This window comes from Euprymna scolopes, chromosome 29, assembly GCF_053919585.1.
Source record: "Euprymna scolopes isolate OS-2025 chromosome 29, ASM5391958v1, whole genome shotgun sequence".
NCBI classification, from domain to species: Eukaryota; Metazoa; Mollusca; class Cephalopoda; order Sepiida; family Sepiolidae; genus Euprymna; species Euprymna scolopes.
In genome coordinates this window covers 82,853,735-82,871,238 of record NC_136510.1, presented here as the reverse complement: position 1 = coordinate 82,871,238, position 17,504 = coordinate 82,853,735, and positions in this window count along the sequence as shown.

The following is a 17,504-nucleotide window of genomic DNA, read 5'->3' as shown; positions in this document are numbered from 1 at the left end:
TTAGGCTTAGAGTTAGGGTTAAGTTAAAGATGAGGATTACGGTTAGGATTAGGGTTAGGACTTGGTTTAGATTAGATTAAGGGTTAAGTTATGGTTAGGATTTTAATTTTGGATAAGGGTTATGGTTAGGGTTAGTTTTTAGGTTAGGGTTGTGGTTAGGGTTATGGTTGGGTCTTTAGGGTAAGGGTTAAGGTAAGGTTTAGGGTCTGGGTAAGGTTAAGGGTTAGGGTTCGGGTTATGGTGAGAGTTAGAGGGATACATTTGGGATACAGCTTAGGGTAAATGTTTGGGTAAGGGTAAGGGTTAGGGTTAGGTAAAGTTTTAGGATTTGGGTAAGGACAAGGTTAGTATAAGGGTTAGGAAAGCGTTAGGATAAGGGTAAGGTTAGGGTGAGGGTTAGTGAAAGGGCAAAATTTAGGGTTAGGTTTGGGTTAGGGTAAGGTTCATGGTAGGGTTAGTGTCAGTGTTAGGGTTGGGGTTACGCTTAGTATTAGAGTAAGGCTTAGGGTTAGGGTTAGGGTTAGTGTAAGGTTAAATGTTAGGGTTAGGTTAGGTTTCGGTAAAGGTTAGGTGTAGGTTAGAGTTACGTTAGGGTTAGGGGTAATGGTTAGAGAAAGGTTTAGCGTAAGGGTTAGGGTTGGGGTTATGGTAAGGGTTAAGGGTTAGTGTTAGTGTTAGGGTTAGGGTTAGGGTAAGGGTTAGGTGTGGGTTAACGTTAGCTTTAGGGAAAAGGTAAGGTTAACAACAGATAGCAAGTTAATTTTCATTTACAGACTGTTCTTATTGGGTATATTCACAATCAAGTAACTCTTCTAACACACACTGTTGTTTGTTGCTCTTTAGTTAGGAGCACTGTTCGATTTCAGGAGAGTTTTCGATCGGTAGCCTTACTATAATAGCTCTGGAGAAAAAGAGTTTCCAGCTGATAGCTGTTTTGTAGAGGTCCTAGGTTTTGCAGACAAAGAGAAAAATAACATTTACCTGTAGACACGAAAAAATTATTTGCTGGGAGCCTAAATAATTCAATATTTCTATGGATCAATTCTGAGATCTGATTTATTGCTAGAAGACCGTTGACCAATTCAATTAGTCCAATTCTATCGCCAGTGTCTATAATTAAAATTTTCCAACTTTTATTTATCATACCTTCATATTATAGGAAATATTGCAACGCTAGCATTTTTTAAGTTTGCAAAAAGCTAAATCCTATTAAATATTGCAATATGTGTCAGCAAAATACTAAACACGTGGATAAAGTTTCTTATAAAATGAAATAATATTGTGATGCTCGGAATGGATTCTCAATAACTAACGATGTCTTTTAGAAAAAGAAATGCTGAACATGTTTTAATATAGAGATGCAAATATTTGGCGCAGATTTAAACTTAAATGCTGCCATGATGCATACATTTGATACATAGAAATGTGGTCATTTTACTTGTATTGTAGAAAAATGATGACAAAAAGTAATATTGTTAGTAATTCTGAATATGGTTCTAATGATGTAAAATTCTTTTCTAAAATGTCTTATTTAAACTGCACTACTTGTTAGAAAAAGTTCATGATGTGTATAAAATGATAACAAATTAAAAACAAACATTTAAGATTCTGAAATCTTTACGAAGAGGGTTTTATTATTCGTATTGTTCAGCTTCTTCTGACTACTGTTCTCATCTTTAATGTCAGTTTCACAACGTTTTGATCCATGTAACACCCGAATTTCTTCAGATGTAACTTGCTATACTTTGGAATGAGCTTAGAGTACATGAACAAATCGATTGTAAAATTCATATTAACGTACATGAAAGAATCAATTGTAAAAGTTATATTACCGTAATTAAACAACAATTTTCAAAGTTAGATTAGAGAACTTGACCAAATTAATTGAGAAAGTTGTATTAGAGTATTAAAAAAAACAATTGTTAAGGTTGTATTAAAGTACTTAAAAAGGCAATTGCAAACGTTATATTAGAGTACTTGAAAATGCCAATTGTAACAGTTATATTTGAGTACTTGAAAAAATCAATTTTAAAAATTATATTAGATACGTGAAAAAACAACTTAAAACGTTATCTAAAAGTACTTAAAAAAACAAATAGTAAAATTTATATTAGTGTACTTGAAAAAAATCAACAGTAAAATTATATTAGTATGCTTGAAAAAAATCAACAGTAAAATTATATTAGTATATTTGAAAAAAATCAATAGTAAAATTATATTAGTATATTTGAAAAAAATCAAAAGTAAAAGTTATATTAAAGTAGTTGTGAAAATAAACAGTAAAAGATATATTAGAGTACTGGAAAATATAAATAGTAACAGTTATATAAGTATACTTGAAAAATCAATAGAAAATTTATATTAGTGTATTTGGACAAATAAATAGTAAAAGTTATATAAGTATACTTGAAAAATCAGTAGTAAAAGTTATATAAGTGTACTTGAAAAAATAAATAATAAAAGTTACATTAGTATACTTGCACAAATAAATAGTAAGAATTATATTAAAGTACTTGAAAAAAGCAATTGTAAAAGTTATATTTGATACTGTTGTGGTTGCAAGGTTGAACAATAATTAGTAAGGAAATACAATGAAGACGCAAACAACAAGATAACGCAATAATAAGTGTATTAAAGAAAAGGTATATTTACAATACGTACAAATGACGGTGTTGAGTCAGAGAGTCTTGGTGGGAGGACATGTACGCTCTTCGGCGTCACTTCCGGTGGCATTTGAGTAAGACACACAAAGGCCAACCTAGGCTTGCCATTTATAGTGTTATGTTATTCGCATATGCAAATAAGTGGTTGCCACCACAACACCCCCCTCCCAAGATTTGAAGTCACACAGATTTCAATATCTTTTTCTTTTTGGGTTTACCATTAATGGTTCATTCACTTTTCTTTTCCTACCTGATCGTCGGGGTTCAGGTGTATTTTGAGGCGGTTCCAAATTAAAAGATTCGTATATGATATCTATGGTGTCCTCCTCTTCGACTGTTGTCGTATCATCATCATCTTGGATATGACGTTTTTTTTTATCTGATTTAGGTGCCTTTTATGTATATTCTGTGGACCTTTAATCATGTATGTACAATCACCAATGCGTTTATCCACTACTCCACATTCCCAGTAAGATGTGTTATTTCTGTAGCACTTAAAACATACTCGATCTCCCGAGTTATATTTCTTTCTTCTCGTGTGTGTAGTGTTTCGGATAATTGCCTGCCTTGGCAATAGTTTGTCAAACGCTGATTTTACCTTTCTGGCAAACATTAGATCAGCTGGTGATATGTTTGATGGTGTACTAGGATGTGGTGTAATCCTATATACTTGCAAGAATTGTTGCAAACTTTTTCTGTTGGTGTTCCAATGGATTTCTTTAACGCTCGTTTTAGCGTGTCCACGAACCTTTCCGCGAGGCCGTTCGACCTTGGATGATACGGCGGAGTCGTGATGTGCTTCACTCGGAACGTGTCGCAAAATTTCTTAAACTCTGCGGATGTGAACTGCGTTCCGTTGTCAGTGACCAGTGTGTCTGGTACACCGAATCTTGCAAACAACTCGTGTAGGAACCCTATTGAGTTGTTCGTTGTTGGATTCCTGCGACGCATTACCTCCGGCCATTTTGTGAAACCATCCACTACAATTAAATAATAGTTTTCACCTACTGGACCAGCGAAGTCCATGTGGATTCTCGACCATGGTTGGTCGGTTTTCGGCCAAGGTTTGTGTACTATAGATGGAGATTTTGCCGCTAACTGGCATCCTTTACATTTATCAATTGTTGTCGCTATGTCAGTGTCCATGTTACGCCAGTACACGTAGCTTCTCATTAACGACTTCATTCGATTTCCTGTGTGGAAATCTCTTAACATCCTATTCTGCAATGTTTTGGGTATTACCACTCTCTCGCTGTATAGTAACACATCGTCACTAATGGAGAAAACTTCCTGCACCTTTGTGTCCGTTATAATTTTCTCTTTTTTGTCCTTTATATATTCACCTTTCTCGGCTTCCCTTTTAATGTCCGAACAAGGTTACGGGTAGTTCCTTAATGATGTTTGCTACCATATTTTTTACTTCAACATTTGTCCGAATTGCTGCAATGACTGATTCTTCCAGATTGTGTTTCTGTGGTATCAGTCTTGACAGTCCATCCGCATGGCAAATCTTTTTTGATGCTAGATGTTGTAGCTGGAAATCGTAATTAATTAGTATTGTACCCCAGCGCAGCAATCTATTTGCGGTGTATACCGGCAATCCTTTTTTTTGATCCATAGATCGTGACTAACGGTTTATGGTCGGTTTCAAGTATGAATTGTCTACCATATAAATATCGGTGAAATTTAGTCACGGCAAAGATTATGCTCAACGCTTCTTTTTCGATTTGTGAATATGCCCTTTCGGCTGGTATCAGCGTTCTGGAAGCGTGTGCTATTGCTTTTCTAGACCCATCCGGCATAATATGTTGAATGCATGCTCCTAAGCCGTAGGAGCTAGCGTCACTAGCGACGACTATTTTTAAGTTTGTGTCAAAGTGCGTAAAGAATAATTCGGATGTTAGTGCGCTCTTTATTTTGTCAAAAGCGGTTTGACATTCTTGCGTCCAGTTTTACGGTGTATCCTTTTTAAGCAGATTATTTAAGGGGGCTCGCAAGTTATGCATTCCTTCAATAAAAGATTGGTAATAATTTGCGAGTCCTAAGAAACTCTGCAAGGTTGTTACATTACCGGGTGCTGGCATATTTTTTATTGCCGCAGATCTGTCTGGGTCTGGACGTCGTCCATGTTTGTTTATTATGTGTCCAAGATACTTAATCTCGCTCATACAAAAGTCACATTTACTTTCTTTTACTTAAAAGCCGAATTCTTGTAGTCGAGTAAATACTTGTTTCAAATGTTCCTTATGTTCTTCTAGGGATTTGCTCCTGACAACAATGTCGTCCAGGTATGCACATGCGCACTCAATACCACTTAGCATGGTGTCCATCGCTTGCTGAAAGATGGCAGGCGCTACTTTGATGCCAAAAGGCAATCGGTTGTATTTGTATAATCCCTTATGCGTATTGATGCATAGTATTTTTGAGCAATTCTCCTCGACCGGTATTTGCAAATACGCGTCGCTCAAGTCTATCTTGGAGAAGATATTACCCCCATTCAACTTCGTGAATATTTCCTCTGGGCTTGGTAGGGGGTAATGGTGATCTTTTAATACGGAGTTGACCCCGGTCGAATAGTCTGCGCACACTCTAACTTCGTCATTCTTTTTCTTTACGTATACGGTGGGGGCTGTCCACTCGTTGTGTTCTATTTTTGATAGAATTCCCGTCTGTTACAATCTATTTTATTCTTTATCAATCTTTTCCAACCCAGCGAACGGAACATTTCGCTTTTTTCTAAAAATTGGGCTGGCGTTTTCTTTAAGTTCAAACGAGGCCTTGAATTTATTGTAGCGACCTAAGTTAGTCGTGAATGCCTCAGGAAATAATTCTTTTAAATCGTCTTTTATATTTACTGTTGTTGGAGAAGAACATTCTAATTTTTTACAGAATGTATTGATTGGCTTATCCCATAGTCCGAATTTCTCAATTAAATCTATTCCAAACAGATTTTCACTATTTTTTAGTACGAATATTTTTAATTTCTTCGAAATCCCTTTCAATTTTATCGGGAGGACAACTTCTCCTTCAAATTTTATACCACCACCAGTTACCGTCCGGGCTGCTTTACTAGTTTTCATCATGGCCGGTTTTCCCAACTTTTTCCACGTATTCAGGTTTATTATAGAAACATCGGAGCCGGAGTCGAGTTGTAACTTTATTGATGTTTTAAATATTTCCACTTTTACGTATTTTCGCCGATCTTTGTCTAATTTTGTATTTGATTTTGTTTGCTGTACTCTCTTTCTGGTGTAATCTTTATATCTGCAGCAATCGCTTTTGTGTCCCACCTTCTTACAAATGTAGCATTTTTTCTTCTTATAAGGACAATCTGATTCCCAATGCTTTTCTGCACATCTCTTACAGTTATATCTAGGAAGAGGCTTGTTATATTGTGTACTATATTTATGGTTATTATCTTTGGAATATCCCGTTCCATTGCTTTTCTTTGTAAAGTTCTTGGTTGGTGCGTATGATTTTCTAACTTTTCTTACATATGTCACTCCGGATTCTTCTATATTTGTTGAATCCTTTTTAGTGTAATGGCCCTTTCACAGTCCTCTGCTAGTTTCTGGAGAGTTAAATCTTGCTCAGATTTCAGCTTAGACAACACTCGTCTGCGTATTTCTGCATTTTTCGTGGAAACTAACCCTTGAGCGAAGATTAGACATTAAAAATCTTCTACCGTTAGTTCTGCAAGCTTAAAATTATCGCAGTTTTTATTGACAACTGATGCGTATGTCAAATAATCTTGGTTGTCCATCTTTCTTAGATTCATGCAAAGCCATCTTTTATGAAAAAGAGATATATTTGGATTAAATAATTCTTTTAGTAATTTTACAGCTTCCATGAACTCTAATTCCGCAGTTTTTTTTAGGTAATATGTAATCTACGAATTTGCTGTGTTCTGATGTACCCAATTTTCTGAGTAAGAGGCTCACTTTCTGACTATTTGGCCAATTTTTACAGTCCAGTTGAAAAACATCCTCGTATCTTGTGTAGTATGCTTCAAAATTCTTCTCTTCCTCAGGCACATAATGAAATGTGTCCATGCTATTAAAAATAGTTGTATGGGAGAAATTAACACTATCGACATTTTCTCGATTACTCTTTAGTAGTTCGAGTGTTTTAGCAAAACGTTCATCTTGTCTTTCTTCATATTCCAATTGTAGTTTCTTATGCCTTTCTTCCTGTTCCAATTGCAGTTTTTTCTGCTTTAATTGTGCCATTTTCTGCTTTTCTTCTTGTTCCTGCTGCCATTTCAATAATCTGTCCCCTCTCTTTTCCTCGCGGTCAGCCCGTGCCTGTATTTGTGTTTGCAAAAACTTGTTTTGTGTAGCTTGTCTGCGTTCATCCCGCTCAGCCTGTGCTTGTAAAGATTGCATGAACATTTTTGATGTCTTCCATGTTTTTTTTTTTTTTTTTTTTTAGTGTGTAGTTAAAAAAATATATTGTACCATGTACAATGTACACCGGTTTGGGTTACAACAAAAAAGCAAATTGCTGTAAGCTCCTGTTTTCAATAATAATATCGCTTCTTGCAATAATATATTCTTTTTGCGAGTCACGCTGCAAAAAAAAAAAAAATAAAACAGGTTTATCTGGAATCACGAAATGGAATTGACTTTCCGTTTTTAGGCACTTACTAATAAGTAACTCTTTCCACAAAATAAAAGTTTGGGTTTTTTTTTAATCGAGTCACAATTGAATAAATGTATGCAGTACATTTAGTTCTTTGAGTTTTTTTCTCTAGTATTTTAGTAATTAAAATACCTCTTAAATTGAGATTACCTTTTTTCCGTGACGTTTTACTGTATTATCCGTTATTCAGTGACAACTTCAAGAAAAAAAATCCTTTCCTTGAATTTTAGTTTTAGCTGTGGTATTTCCTTTTAGTACCGACGTCAACCAAAACATTAATTAAAAAGTCCTTTAGTTGTTGTTTTGTTTACGGAGAACAGTAATTAGAATCCACTGGTGAACTTTTTTCGTAGGTTACTTCCTTGCTTTTCGTAATACGGGTCTGACCTGTCGTTTTTTGCGACAGAACAAAGTTCGCTTTTCGTTTGCAAGTTGGTCCTTTAGTAAGATTTGTCGTGTAGCGACAAAACAAAAATTCACTTTTACATTCGTTTGCAAGTCGGATTCCCAGAAAACGGCGTAAATTGTCGCTTTTGCCAGGTTAGAGTTTTTTTTTTCACTTGAGTTGAAACTTCTCTTTAGCGTAAAATCCGTTTGCTCGTCAACACTTTGCATTCCTTAAAAAAATGGTCAACCTTTGCGTTGTACTTTTTTTTTAAATAGTTCTTCGTCAAACTGTTATATTTGACGCTTCATATCTCGTCGCCAACTGTTGTGGTTGCAAGGTTGAACAATAATTAGTAAGGAAATACAATGAAGACGCAAACAACAAGATAACGCAATAATAAGTGTATTAAAGAAAAGGTATATTTACAATATGTACAAATGACGGTGTTGAGTCAGAGAGTCTTGGTGGGAGGACATGTACGCTCTTCTGCGTCACTTCCGGTGGCATTTGAGTAAGACACACCAAGGCCAACCTAGGCTTGCCATTTATAATGTTATGTTATTCGCATATGCAAATAAGTGGTTGCCACCACAACAGATACTGTAAATTTTTTTTAAAGTTATATCAGAGTACTTCGAAAAATAAATAGTAAAAGTTATATAAGAGTGCTTGAAAAATCAATAGTAAAAGTAATATTAGAGAACTTGCAAAAATCAATTGTAAAAGTTATATAAGAGTATTTGAAAAAAAATAATTATAAAGGTTTTATAAGAGTACATGTAAAATCAATTGTAAATATTATTTTAGAGTACTTGGAAAAATCAATTGTAAAAGTAATATTATAGTACTTTGAAAAATCATTTGTGAAAGTTAGATAAGAGTACTTGAAAAATCAATTGCAAAAGTTATATTAGATTACTTAAAAATCAATTATTAAAGTTGTATTTGAGTACTTAGAAAGACAATTGCAAAAGTTATATAAGAGCACATGAAAAACCAATTGAAGAAGTTATATTAGAGAACTTTTAAAATTTCAGTTGTAAAAGTTATATTAGTGTACTTGAAAAAATGAATTCTAAAAGTTATATTTCAGTACTTGAAAACAGATTTCAAATGTTTTATTAGACTACTTTAAAATATCAATTATAAATGTTATATTAGAGTACTTTGAAACATCATATGTAACAGGTATATTAGAGTACTCGGAAAAATCAATCGTAAAAGTCATATTAGTGTACTTGAAAAATCAATTGAAAAATGAAGTTAGAGTAATTAGAAAAAGAAATTGTTTAAGTTATATTGGAGTACCCGCAAAAATCAATTGTAAAAGTTGTATTGGAGTAATTAAAAAATTGTAAAAGTTAAATAAGTGCACTTTACAAAATCAAGTGTAAAAGTTATAGTAATGTACTTAAAAATCAATTGTAAAAGTTATATAAGAGTACTTACAAAATTGTGAAAATCATACTAGCGTTCATGAAAAAATCAATTGTAAAAGTTATATTAGATTACTTAAACAACAGTAGTACAATTTAGAATAGACTACTTGAGAAATATAAAGTGTAAATGTTATATAAAATAGTTGAAAACCTTAATAGTAAAAATTATATTAGAGTACTTGAAAAAGTCAATTCTACATGATATATAAGATTCTTGAAAAATATTTTAAAATGTTATATCAGATTACATGAAACATTTAATTTCAAAAATAATATTAGAGTACTTGAAAAAAAAGCAACTTTAAAAGTTATATTAGAGTACTTGAAACAATAAATTGTAAAGGTTTTATCATAGTACTTAAAAAATCAATTATAAACTTTATATCAGAGTCCTTTTAAAAATCAATTGTAAAAGTTATATTATATTACTTGGAAAAATCAATTGTTACAGTTATATTACCGTACTTAAACAAAATTTTTTTAAATTAGATTAGAGTACTTAAACAAATTGATTCTGGAAGTTATATTAGAGTAATTAAAATCAATTGTTAAAGTTGTATTATAATACTTAGAAAGACAATTGCAAAATTCATATACGAGTACTTGGAAAAACAATTGAAAAAATTATATTAGAGTACTTGAAAATGTCAATTTTAAAAGTTATATTAGTTTACTTTGAAAAATCAGTTGTAAAAGTTATATTAGAGTACTTGAAAAAAACAATTTCAAAGGTTTATAGGACTACTTGAGAATCTCAACTAGAAAAGTTATATTAGTGTACTTTGAAAAAAAATCAATAGTAAAAGTTATATTAGAGTACTTGAAAAAATCAATTGTAAAAATTAAGTTCGAGTAATTAGAAAAAGAAATTGTCTAAGTTATATTTGAGTACTTGAAAAACTCAAGTGTAAAAGTTCTACTTGAATACTTAAAAATTGTAAAAGTTTAATTAGAATACTTTTAAAAATCAATTGTAAAATTCATAGTAATGCACTGAAAAATCGATTGGAACAGTTATATTAGAGTACTTAAAAATTGTAAAAATTATATTAGAGTACTTAAAAATTGTAAAAATTATATTAGAGTACTTGAGAGAATCAATTGTAAAAGTTATATTAGAGTACTTAAAAAACAATAGTACAAGTTACAATAGAGTATTTGATAAACATCAATTGTAAATATTTTATAAAAATGTACTTGAAAACATTAATACTCAAAGTTATAGCAGAGTACTTGAAAAAATCAATTTTAAATGATATATAAGGTACTTGAAAACATATTTTTAAAGTTTTATTAGATTACATGAAAAAATCAATTGTAAAAATTATATTAGAGTACTTAAAAATAAATAGTGAATGTTATATTAGCATATTTAAAAAAATAAATAGTAAAAGTTATATTAGAGTACTAAAAACTATTGTAAAAATATGATAAGAGTCCTTAAAAATCAATTTAAAAAGTTATATTAGAGTACTTGAAAAACTAAATAGTAAAAGTTATATTAGAGTACTTTATAATATCAATTGTAAAGGTTATAGTTGAGTAGTTTAAAAATAATTGTTAAATCTATATTAAAGTAATTGAAAATATTAATTCGAAATGCTGTATTAGAATACTTAAAATATCAATTGTGAATGTTATATTAGAGTACTTTAAATATCATTTGTAAATGTTATATTACGTTACTTGAAAATATCAATTGTAAAAGTTATATAAGAATACTTAAAAATAAATACTTAAGGTTAGATAAGAGTAATTGACAAAATCGAGTTTAAAAGTAATCTTATAGTACTTGAGAAAAATCAGTTGTAAAGTTTGATTAGAGTACTTTAAAATAAATAGTAAACTTGAGATAAGATTACTTGAAAATATCAATTCTAAAAGTTTAATACAGTGTTTAAAAATCAATTGTGAAAGTTATATTAGAGTTCTCTGAAAAACAATTGTAAAAGTTATATTAGTGTTTTTAATCAAATTAAGTGTAAAAGTTAGATAAGAGTACTTAAAAAAACTGCACAAGTTAAAATAAGAGACTTGAAATAATCGACTGAAAAAGTAATATTAAAGTTCATTAAACATTAATAGTCAACGTTATATCAGAATACTTGAAAAAATCTGTTGTTAACGTGATATTAGATAATTGAAAAACAATTTAAAAAGTTATATACGAGTACCTGAAAAATTAATTGTAAAAGATATATAAGAGTACTTGAACAGAAATAGTAAAAGTTATATTAGAATACTTGTCAAAATGAAGTTATGTTTGATTACTTGGAAAAATCAATTGTAAAAGTTATATTAGAGTACATAAAGATCAATTGCAAAGGTAAGATAAGAGTACTTGAAAAAATTAAATGTAAATATATATAAGCTTTCTTAGAAAAATTAATTGTAAAAGCTATATAGGAGTACTTAAAAATCAATCGTAAAAGTACGATTAGAGTACTTAAAAATCATTTGTAGAAGTTAAAATAGAGTACTTGAAAAAATCAATTGTAAATGTTATATTACAGTACGTAAAAACCGAAATTGTAAAAGTTTTCTCAGAGTACTTGAAAAAACTATTTTCAAAGTTATATTAGTGTACTTGGCAAAATAAATTGTAAAAATAGTTCTATTAGAGTACTTGGAAAAATAATTGTAAAAGTTATATTAGAGTACTAAAAATCAATTATAAAATAGAATTAGAGTATCAATTGTAGAAATTAGACTAGAGTACTTGTTAAAATCAACTGTAAAAGTTATATTCGGGTACTTGAAAAAATCAATTGTAATACGTATATTAGAGTAATTTGAAGAATCAATTGTAAAAATTATATTAGAGACTTGAAGAAAACAAATTTTATGTGACATTAGAGTACTCGAAAAATCAATTGCAAAAGATATATTAGAGTACTTGAAACACTCAGTCGTAAACATTGTATTAGAATACTTGAAAAAATCAATTGTAAAAGCTATATTCGAGTACTCGAAAAAATTAATTGTAAAAGTTATATTTAAGTTATTGAAAATATTAATAGTCAAAGCTATATAAGAGTACTTGAAAATCAATTTTAAAAGTCATATTAGATAACTTGAAAACATCGATAGTAAAAGTTATGTAAAAGTACTTAAAAATCAATTTTAAAAATTATATTAGAGTACTTCAGTAAATTAACAGTAAAAGTTATATTAGAGTTTTTGAAAACATCAATAGTAAAAACTATATAAGAGTACTTAAAATCAATTTAAAAAATTATATTAGAGTAATTGAAAACATAAATAGTAAAAGTTATGTAAGAGTACTTTAAAATCAATTTTAAAAGTACATTAGAGTACTTCAAATATCAATTTTAAAAGTTATATTAGAGTTCTTTGAAAAAGTTATATTCTCCTGAAGGTTGAATATTTAGTTCCTAGTGTTCGTAACTGAGAAATACAATCACAAATAACTTAAGACCTCTATCAACTCATGGCTGACGGAATAAGAACATGCTACACCAATTAATTAAATAGAGTGTTCCGTACAAGAATCTGTATAATTTCCCGAGTAAGAGAAAAAGATTCTCAAGCTCGAAAATATTCATCTGGTGAAAATTATACTTAAAATGATGTGGCACTATTTTGTGGCACGGCTAGTTATTTTGCGTAGTGAATGGACCGCTGCGTAAAGATACAACGGTTGTCTGCTCTACCCACTATTTTACCGTTACTCATTATCTTTTTCGGCCAACCAGCATAGGGAAAGCAACTAATATGGGATTAGCATATATAATTTTGTCTCTCCGCAAAAAGGATGGGGCACGCCCCTTCTTCCCTAGCATTAGTTAAGTTATCTAAGAATCGCTAACTCCGTCAAACATTTTCTTTGTCATTAACTATTTTTTAATTGTAACATATTTTAATTTTCTGGTAAAAGAAATAGATAAGTTTATATCATATGAAATTAACTGCATTGCATATCATTGTTCATCACCGAGCACGTTCGCGAACGCAGACATTTAAGCCGGAAAACCAACATCAAGAAGTCGTGGACAGCCCAACAAAAGAGGTATGTCTCCATTTAATTTTCCAGAGAAATACATACAGATGCTGATTGAAAAATCAAGAAACTCTCCGCTCTTCCTTGGAACTGTTGCCTGAGGTGAATAAGAACGGAGTTATGTTTTTATTATTTTCTGGAATACCGTTTGTTAAAATCGGCGGGGCCTGGAGCTGTTCACCAGTAGAGTAGAAGAGTCCCAAACGACTACCGTGTAACTCCTTGCCAACAAACATACATTGGTTGCTGTTTATAGGGCGTTTCACGACGAAAGTTAATCACTCAGATCCCATATATTGTCATATTGGTCCCCACGTTCACGGTTACCCACATAGTACCATACTAATGCCATAGAACCAGGATGGTTCCTCGCATTGGAATAAGCTGAACCTGAGAAGTTAAAAAAATACTAGACGATCCAAAACCGAAAATACTACCAAAAATTACAACGGTTAAAAACTCTTTTTGATCTTAGAAAAAAAAAAGAAACAGAAAATAAATGTGATCGCACACAGCAATAATCGATGAAGATAGTGCACTCAAGAACAATTTTCATCTATCTCTCTTAACAGTTGGGAACTGTTTCGCCTCAAAAAAAAAAAAACGAGTTTAAAAAAACGCCATTAAAAAAAAGTTACACTTATTTAAGAAAAGAAATCTATTACGAAATATTTCAATCATACCCTTCAAATAGTTGTAAAAAAAGAAATTATTCTTCATGAAAAGGAAATGCGCATTTTAAATAATTCCCCACACAGTTACATTCAGAATTTTAATATCACATCGAACTGCAATGTTATATATACTGCAATGATATATATATATATATATATATATATATATATACTAATATATATATATATATATATATATATATATATGTATATATATACTAGCATTTCAGCCTGGCGTTGCCCGGGTGTTTGGATGTGTATGTTGAGAAAAATAAAATTGTTGTAGGAAGACAGGCTCGAACCCGTACCTCAAGGCAGGAAAAGAAAAGAACGGGATAAAACCTAACGTTTATGCTATTACGACCACCGCCAAACCGGAAGCAAGAATTTTTAAAATTAAGACTAAACAATCTAAAGGAGAGGATAACTTTCAAAAATATCGGCGAAAAAGTGCCCCCCTGTAGAAAAGTGCCTTGTTGAAGGGGAAGGTATTAATGTTTTTAGCCAATTTTTCGATATTTGTCGTATGAAAGATCAAACTTTTAAGCGATACTGATCTTGGTAAAATCCGTCGCCTCTATTGAAAGTTTAAGGCAGACATGCAAACAGACATACGTACATACATTTATATATTGGTAACTAAAAATTTTCGACCCAAACTGATGAAAAAGCTTGCTCTATCTCTAAATACCCTTTATGTAAAATTTCAAATATTTAGACCAGAAATTGTCTGAGTAATTTGGAAGAGACCGCAGAGGTCAATTTTTTAAAAAACTTTGACCCCTATTATGACCCCTTAAAATTTATTGTTTTGGGCTCAAATCAAGTTATTATTACGTTAGATTCATGTCCAAGGAACCTATATCTAAAATTTCAAGTGCGTAGACCCAAAATTGTCGGAGGAGTTTGGTAAAGTTCTCAAAGGTCAAATCGTTGAACTTTGATCTCTTAATCGCTAAATTTCTGGCCGAAAACCGATCACATCGATTTTCCCAAATCTCAGTACCCTGTATATCAAATTTCGAATCTGTAAACTAAAAATTGACAGAGTTATTGCGTAGAGAAATGTACACAGACACACACACAGGCACACAAACAGACACGTTCACTTCTGCACAGTTAGGTACGCGATTTGTGGGCACCTTTCCAGCAAGTGGATGTTGTAAGAGGGAAGTAATTTTCCACTCGATGCTTAAATCTTATCTAACACATTGAATACTGAAAACATACCACAATCAGATCATATCAGTTTTTCATCATATCCTTTTGTAGAACTTTTCATTGAAAAGCCTCGTGGTAAACTACATTTCTGCTTCTTTGATTTGGAGCCAGAATGTAGAGGTTTTCTGAACTTCCTGCTCGGCTGATGGAGACGTAGAACATACCGTGACTGAAGCAGTATGATGTCAGGTCTACGCCAATGGTTTTAAACGTCTGACCTTGTCTTTTATTTATGCTCATTGCAAAACACACCTTCTCAGGAAACATTTCTAGATAGTACAATTACAACAACGCCCCAACATCCCCCCAGCCGCCGCCGACATCCCTCCGCCCCAATATAAACAAAATGTTTGTTTGAGGAGGGGGTGAACGTGTGTGTGCTCATGTTAGGTTAAATTATCATAGAAAAGTTATCCCCCACTTTATTGAAACTAACATTTCTTCAAAAAGTCCCAGGGTTCAGGATCATACCATGCAAACGGTAAATTTGCGACGGGTTTGATTTGGTGTCAGAAGAAAAAAATCGGTTTGCGTCAAAAAACGAAAATAAATGTTTTTTTTTAATCATAAAAATGATTATTTGTCCAATCATGAGAAATTGAAAGGAGGCCTGGGGTCTTTTTTTTTTTTGCTCTTTTTGGTGTTTTTTTTAGTAAATGCACGGGCGGCCATCTTGCTTGCCAAACTGTAGTGATTACGTTGGATACTAAATGTCTTCAAATATGAATAACTACTCGTTTGCGCAAGAAATAAATTCAATATTCGTTCTCATCTTTCCCTAAAACCTATAAAAGTCAACAATTAAAAGGTGAATGCTGAGGGATCGATAAACTAAAAAAAATACCGATTTATGGTAATAATTCTACCATAGCGATGTATGTGATGTTATATATGGTAAAAAAAACTTATATTTTATATTAAATCTATATAATTATAAAACTCAAATAACCTTGTAACGGGTATTGTAACCCAACACCGGTTTACGACTTCCGTTTGCGCATGCGTACATAAACATAAACCCATAACAGTGTAAACAAATAAACATAAATAGCAACTTTTGCAGAATTTGATCTGCGCACTAAAATATTAACACTATTATTTAGAAATTATTATTTAACATGGGAAGGGTGGGGATGTTTTGCAACTATTCTGTATTACACCTATATTGTCACAATTTTCTTACTAATAAATCAACTTTAACCCGTTGAAACCGTATTATTTTACTGTGTACGTTTCCAGCATCCCAATTGTTATTTTTCGCGTTTAAATTATCCAAATAAAAAATTGTTAATACTTTCTGCATTTTTTTACATCGTTCATTTCCGTATTACGTTTAAGTTATTTTAACGCAATTTTCTTACAAATAAATCTACAAATAAATTGACAACCATAAGAGCATTTTACAACGTATTGTTTTACTGTGTACGTTTTCAGCGTCCCAATTGTTTTTTTTCGCGTTTAAATTAAAAGATATATCAAAATTTGAATTTAACTATAAGTAGTATGCTATCTGTTCAGTGCACATTTACCTATAAATATGGCAAACAAACCACTTATAGTTCAATGACTGTATTTTTTAATCAAAAATAAACAATTATAAACAGAACGATGGATTATATCGGCGTAAAACTACTAAATACAGTGAAAAAACCGGATAACTCAACAATAACAAATAACAAAAGTTTGTACTCATGCAGAGAATGATCCAGACGTAACTCAGCGCACGCCCAGCTTTCTCCGGAACATGACGTCAACAGCTGGAGTAAGCCAAGCGTCTCCGAGAAAATTAGGCCGTCTGACGAAACATAAAGCTGAACCAGTGACAATGTAGCGCGATGGTTTTCAACGCGACGCGCGTTCGCGCGAGTTGAAAATTCAAAGCAGTAGACGATAATTTGGAAGAGGAAGAAAAGAAAATATATTAGTAAAAAAAGCACACCATTTCGTACTTCAACGTCAGAAAAAAAACATGAATTGTTCAGCCTTAAATGAGCAGCTGGAAACACCAACTGGAGTCCTCGACTTTTTTAACGAAAAAAATTTACTGGCACGGACAAAAACTTGTGCATCTGGAGGTATCGAACTTTTACATCATCCGGATAGGTACCTTTTTTTGCCAAGTCTAGACCTACAATTGCCATTGTGGGCGTTTGAGTGAGCAACACAGAAAGACATCCAGCGCGAATGCGGAATACGATTTACATACACACACACCATTAATAAAACAACGGTCTGAGGAAACAACAAAAAATATCTGTTTTAATATAAAAAAAGAAAAAATTCTATTCCACCCAGTTTTGTGTCCATTTTTCTAGTTTTCAGGTTTTTCCTTGAGAAAAAAAAAATAACACCCCAAAAAAACAAAGATTATTTTTGTTTAAATTTTTGTTGAAAAAAATACTTTACAAAAAAAGTTTTTACTTGACTTACCTTTGAATCTTTTCTCGAACAAAGAAA